This window comes from Camelus ferus, chromosome 1, assembly GCF_009834535.1.
Source record: "Camelus ferus isolate YT-003-E chromosome 1, BCGSAC_Cfer_1.0, whole genome shotgun sequence".
Taxonomy (NCBI): Eukaryota; Metazoa; Chordata; class Mammalia; order Artiodactyla; family Camelidae; genus Camelus; species Camelus ferus.
Window position 1 is genome coordinate 14661427 of NC_045696.1, and position 6941 is coordinate 14668367.

A 6941-nucleotide genomic window follows, 5' to 3' on the forward strand; every position below is an offset into this window, starting at 1 on the left:
TCACTGAAAGGATGGGGTGGTGGGATTACACGTACGGTGTGCAAACACTCACAGTCACTACTGTTTCTATGCATGCAAAATTATTTCCTCCTTTTCCTCTTCAATGCCACTTGCTTTGGTATTCTAGATGTTAAGAAAATAGCATGTACCTATTAATGCAATTATATCCTGCTGATGAAATACAATTATGGAAATATCTCATTCATATCAAATTTGCCTCTTATTTATAATATTGTAATCTAGCTCAGTAGTATGTTAACTACTATGTTCATATTTACTAGATACTACTTTTTTATTATAGTAATGAGAATTATTTTATTAAATAATATTTAACCTTTTATTACTATGTAACAATACTATTTTATTATATAATACCCTTTTATTATATTGATGCTAATAAATGTTATTTTATTATTAATAAGATATTATGATTAATAAAAGTAATATTTCATAAGTGGTATTTTGCTAAAGTCAGAAAATCAGCTTATGTCACTTACTCTAACTTCCAATTTGATCAAATATGGATATTTAGTCTGTACTCATAGCTTCTGCAAAAGGATAAAGACCTGTTGCCTGTGGTCTCTGGTAAAAGGTCACCAAATCAATATGACAGTGACAAAGGTTGAAGTAAATCGGCTTAAATAGGAAACTTTCAGGAAAAGTAAGTTACAGAAGAAACAATTTGTATAACCATTTCATCTGTGGTAATTATTGAGTATATTTATGTTCTAAATTTCTAAACTCCTGATATTTAAACTAAAAGATATTTAACAAGCTCTACCCCTAAATATTTATAAACCACATATATTAATCACATATTTATATGTGGATAAAAATCACATAGAAGTCTTAGCGCCCTGAAAATGTAATAGGAAGACAATTTAACTTATTCTACTACAAATTAATCACTAAAGGGATGTTGCCTATAAGCTAAAATTATACATAATGGCAGATTTCTGGGACTCCTGTCTCCCATGATGAGTATCAAGCTAAACTACCTTTGTTCAGCTCACAGGAAACATTCTGACCAGGCCTACCTGTGAAAGACTGCAAGAAGGAAGTAATTAGCACATGTCCTCTGGAGTCTGACCAGAACTAGGACTTTACTTCCTCCTCTTTCAGTATAAAAGAAGCCTGAATTCTAACTTAGGGAAGATGGTCCTTTGGGACAGTAGTCCACCATCTTCTTGATCTGCTGGCTTTCCAAATGAAGTCACTATTTCATACCCCAGCAATTTGTCTCTCGATTTATTGGCCTGTTGTGTGGCTAGCAGCATGAGCTTTGGCTCAGTAACAAGAATATCACCAAAATTGTCTATTTGAGGTATTTCTTTTTATAAATAAGGAAAGATAGGTACATAACTAACACTAGATAAGTGAATAGAATCCATGACTCCACAACTCCAGTCCAGAGAATTTTCCAAGTGTGCAAGACTTACTATGCTAAATTCTGGGGGTTCTTAAACTAGCGGTGGTGCCATGTAGTCTTAAAACTGACAAACAAATGCAGACTCTCTTCTCATGTGGTGCCCAGCATGTGCCATGTACCTGATGCTACCACCTGTTGTAAAATACATGGAAGTCAAAGAGGAATAAAACGAGGGATGATCTACTCAGCAACATGTTCTCTACAAGGTCCCTTCAATATTTAACCCAGTTACTTGTTACAGCCACCTTTAGAATGATACTTTGCAATCCCTACGATACAAATGAGGATACTGGATTCACAGATTTGAGTCACGAACTCAAAAAAGCAAAATCAAAGTTTTAACCAAATTGTCTGATTATAAAAATTCCAGGTGGTCTCTCCTGACTCAGAAGGTATCTATGACCCTTTAGTAAAGTATTTGGCTTAAGATTCACGACATTGTTTGTCTTTTTATTATTATTATTATTTTTATTTAGAGAGAACGATCGATGTCATTCTGAAGAGAGATGTCTATCAATCAAGTAAAGAATTTGTATTTATTCTTGTTCAACGTACTTGAGACAGGAAATCAATGACACCCTCAAAACAGAATAATGAGAAAGTTATCGACACCAATATTAAACAAAGGCACAGGCTAGGTATAGGGGAACTTCAGAGGAAGCTAGGCCAGCACCAGTGAAGCTATTAGCTAGCCTAGACTTAAAAGCAGGGACCGATTACTGGAGCCTGGATAAGGGTCATAGAAAACAAGCTGCTTTGAGAGGAGTAGAGACCTATGCCTGGAGGCAACCCCACAGGAAGGCAACAGAAGGTTTACCTAATACCGTAAGTGACTCTCATTCCTCCCTCTGATGGTAGGTGAGGACTCCCGGCCATTTACTTGATCACCAACTCAATGCAAACAAATCAGCTGATGGAGTGCCAGTAAAGCAATGCCAACTCAGGCTATATTAGTAGATAGATAGCTTTCAGGACTAGGAGATTGTTGCTACGCACTATTCTGAGTTGGCCCTTTAGCACAGTTTTGCTCATTTCTGGGAAATTCATTTTAAGAAAACATTGGGAAAAAAATGCACTTTGAAAGAAAGAACACCCATATGGCAGAGCCCAGAATAGGCTAGACACTGAGGAAAAAGACAAGGAAAAGTGTGCTATAGCCAAAGTATATTAAAAACCCATTCATGGTTAATGAAGGAAGAGAAATACCACTCAGATTATTTTAAGCCAAAAAGGGAGATCTTGGCTCACTTAATGAAGAAGACCGAGGAGGGTCTTGTTTTGTGCCAACCTCTAGAAATTTCTCTCTACTAGAGACACAGCATATACTTCTGATCACCCCAACCACATGCCACCAAGACAGTCTCACCAAGGCTACAAGGAGTAAAGGAAGTAATGAAAGCTTAAAGAAGGGATGTGGCCAGAGAAAAACAACATATTCACTGCAGGACATGAGCAGGGTCCTTAAAAGATGCTCATGGGCAAAGAGAATTAGTCTTGGTCTATGTAGGTCCACAGGACTTAAATTGGACACTTACAGAGGGTCAGATAGTGACTAAATTATTTAAATCTGTTTATAAATGAAATCAGCACTGAGACACCTATCACTAGAAGTGCTTCAGCAAAGAGTAAAAAAATGTTTCTTTCTAGGTCTAAGGGTCTCTGTGTGATCTATTAGAGAGTAGAGCTTGACAACACATTTGTTTTTTCCAGCAAGCATTTAAAATTCTGTTTCTTTCTCCACCAGATTCCCCCAGAGTTCAACATGTGGAAGAGAATCTCCTTGCTCCGGGCACAGTGATATTGCAATGAATCACAGAATTACTTATTAGAAAGCACAAAATGTGCATGAACTGACAATGAGTAGGCTGTAGGGATAAGAAGCATGGAAAGAAATGTTTTCTTTTTACGTAAAGCAAACCAAAACAAAACTCATCACTCTGTCCTTTGCTGAAAGAAGGTGGAGAATGAAAGCAGTTATCAGTAATACACAACATTATGCAGTTCTCAATAAGAAAAAGACTTCGGTAAATCATTAAAAAGAATGATTTCTCATCTCAGTACTACTTCGAAGTAAGCACCGTAGCTGTCCAAAAGATCTCGTGTTCTGCTCTGTTGAAAAACAAAACAAAACAAGGCAAAGACATCAGTTCAGTATGTTGTAAAGAATTTAGAATGGATTGAAAGAGAACAAGACAGTCTTATGGACAAAAAAATCAAGTACTTGTTCGTAAAAGTGTATTAAATCTGAGACTAAAATTAAGATTGCACTTGAAAGAAGAAAGATGAATACTGAATATTTGATGTACCTTTCTAAGATTAAGTTTATTAAAAGAAGATTATTAATCCTTGATAAATGTGCATGATTATACACTAGTGTTTCTCATGCAGTGGTTCTTTTATTGAATGTTTCTTATCTTTAAATGTTAGTTAATCTCCAGAAATGGCAGTATAAATACATTGTGCATTCTTGGGGCTTTTTAAAAGGTTATAAAAATGACTTAGGTTATTTATTGCATGCATTTATAAATTAACCCAAGTGTAAATAAATGTCTGTGAACAAATAGAAAATGTTCCATTTTCTACCAAAGTGCTCTGTGATGATATTTAACTATTTATACCCTGGATTTGTCAAATAGTAATGAGAAAACATTTCTCTACTTCACTGGGATCTTGAAGGACTAACTTCAGTTACACTGAAAAAATTCAGTAACCTTCTCAGAAGAAGTCCTTATAAATATTTCTAAGACATTCTTGTTATTATAAAACCACTATTGAGTGAATTTCTCTGGGAATAGGATGTTCCAGTTAATTTAATTTAATTTTCTGTTGATCTAAGCATTAGTGGATAGAAACTATTTTATTTCTGTCTACATTGTTAAAATGGTTTATAAAACCTCTTGCATGAACACAGTCCAGGGACTGTTAACAATCCTCTGTATAATAATTTATAATTTGCTACTATTTATACAGTATCGATAATGTATTGAAAATTGAACTATGCTCATACTGACACCAGTTGAGATGGGTTGTTGATTGATCATCCTTGAAATTAAATTGTCTTTGTCCATGTACCCTCTCCTTGTATTTAAAGTCATAGTTATCTGGATTCTAGTTTGATTGTTACTTATTACTCTTTAAAAGCAGTTGTAATACAAGCTCACTAAAAATTTCAGGGAGAAAGTATTCTAAAATTTGAAAGAATTTCATGGAATATTAAGAAAAAATAGTAAATATAATCAATCTCACAATAAAAAAAAGAAAGTGCTTTATGTTGATATCTCATTACCATCACATATTCTCTGTTCTACCAATGCTTTCAACTGATAGACAAATTCATTTGGGATTGCACCTCTTCTCTGTCTTTTCTTTATTTCAAGGCTGATGCTAAACAACCATTTTCCTATAATTTGAGTAGCAGCTAATCATGTGATTTTACTGAACATGCAGATTAGAAATCCGATTGTCTGGTGTCTGTCCTTTCCAACATTATTTAAATTCTTTAAATAATTTTAATTATTTAATTAAAAATTTTAAATTAAGGCACTAGCAGAGGAAAGCTAGTAAACACTAGTTCATTTTCCTAGTTGATTGTAGGTATGTATTAATTCATTAAGCTTCAGATTATATAGCTGGAGCCAGACCAAAAGAAGGAGATTTCTGCTTCTGGCTAGGATGTAAGAAGTTGGAAGGAACATTGCTTGCATTCTAACAGTAAGATAAAGTGAAATAAACTATAAGATCATAACTTTTTTGAGTTTACCAGGAAGCTGAGGCTGTAATCCACCCAAATTATTCCAATTCCACAGAGAAACATGCCCATACACGAGGAGATAAGGCAGTCTAGATAACCAGCGTCAGAGCACTGGGGGAAGCAGAGGCTGCTTAGCAGATACTAAAAATGGAAACAAGAAAAACAAAATCAGCTGAAATTCTAGCAAATTATTAAAGATCAAGCGTAAACAACTATTGTCCATGTAAGACCAGAAGGACGGGGGCCCAGACCGCAACATCATTCTCATTATCTTACAAGCTTTTTTTTTTTAAATGAACCTCTCTTAGTAACTCAAAAGAAAATATGGAGGCAGGGCTGCAGACCAAAAAGAGCTCCTCTCTTTGGTGGAATCTTGCAGAAAATGATCCTTAGCTGCTGGGGGGAAGATACAAAGCCCTATTTCCCTTAAACTCTTTTCTCCTATGAAACAAAAACCTGTAGCTCCCAGCAGAGAAACAACACGCCATCACCTTAAGGGCATAGCAAAGACATTGTCACTGGGGAAATGGAAGAGAAACCTTTGTATTCCAGGATGGGGTTAAGAAAGCTGTGCTGGGCTTAGAATCTTCATCCAAGCTCTATTAGAGGTTTGCTTCAAATGGGTTAAGATTAGGGAATACCTGGTAAAGACCAATACAAATCAAAGACAAAGTGTGGGTGACATGGGGAGAAAAAATGCTGAGAAAGTTCCCCCACTTTGCTCCCCATGAGGCTGGGCACACACAATCTGCCTAAACTGAGGCTAAAACTGGACAGCAGTAAATTCTTGCTGGCCAACACTCTAGCCCAGAATCCTATAACAGACAAAAGCAGTCTACCACTGTGGGGAAGAAATAGCATGGAGCGAGACCCCCTATAGTGCAGGTACGCAGAGATGATGAAAGTTGAGGGTGGACCACAAACATTGAGAAAAAATACTACCCACCCCCCCACCAATCAGCACTCCAGCCACAAAGCAACAGTCCTGATAAAAGTATGTGAAGACTATAAGAAATGGTAGAAGAAATAGCAATGGAAAAACACAAACTCTGTTCAACTGAAAAATGTTCGATTAACACAAAAGACATCAGGAAAGAGGAGAGGTAAGGATTGAAAGCAGAGGTAAGAGAAAGCAAACAAATGATAAAGTGGTAGACATAATTCCAAATATCAAGAATTATGTTAAATGTAAATGATCTAAAAATCAATTAAAATTCAGAGATTGTCAGAATGGGCAAAAAAATTATCCAAATATATTCTGCTTATAAAAAAGTTACTTGATACAAATAAGTTAAAAGTATAAGGATAAAAATAGATATATCATGGAAACATTAATCAAAATAGAACTGAAGTGACTAAATAAATATCAGACAAAGTAGACTTCAGAGCAGAGAAATTTACCAGGACCAAAGAGCCATTTTGCATAACAATAAAGGTGTCAATTCACCTCATCAAGAAGATACAAAAAACTTAATTGGGTATATACCTAGTAACAGAGATTTAAATTATGTAAAGCAAAAACTGATAAAAGTGAAAGGACAAATACACAGATCTATATTACAGTTGGAGACTTCAATACTCCTCCCTCAGTAATGGAAAGAAAATTAGTAAGAGGTGGGCTTGCTGGACAATGAATTGAAAACACTGAATCTGATCACTAACGCAGATAAACATGTAAAGTGAAATAATGGTTAACCTATATTTCCACAGTCTCTTAGCAAAGTATCTAGTAGTTATGCTCTCGCTGAATTAGACAGTAAA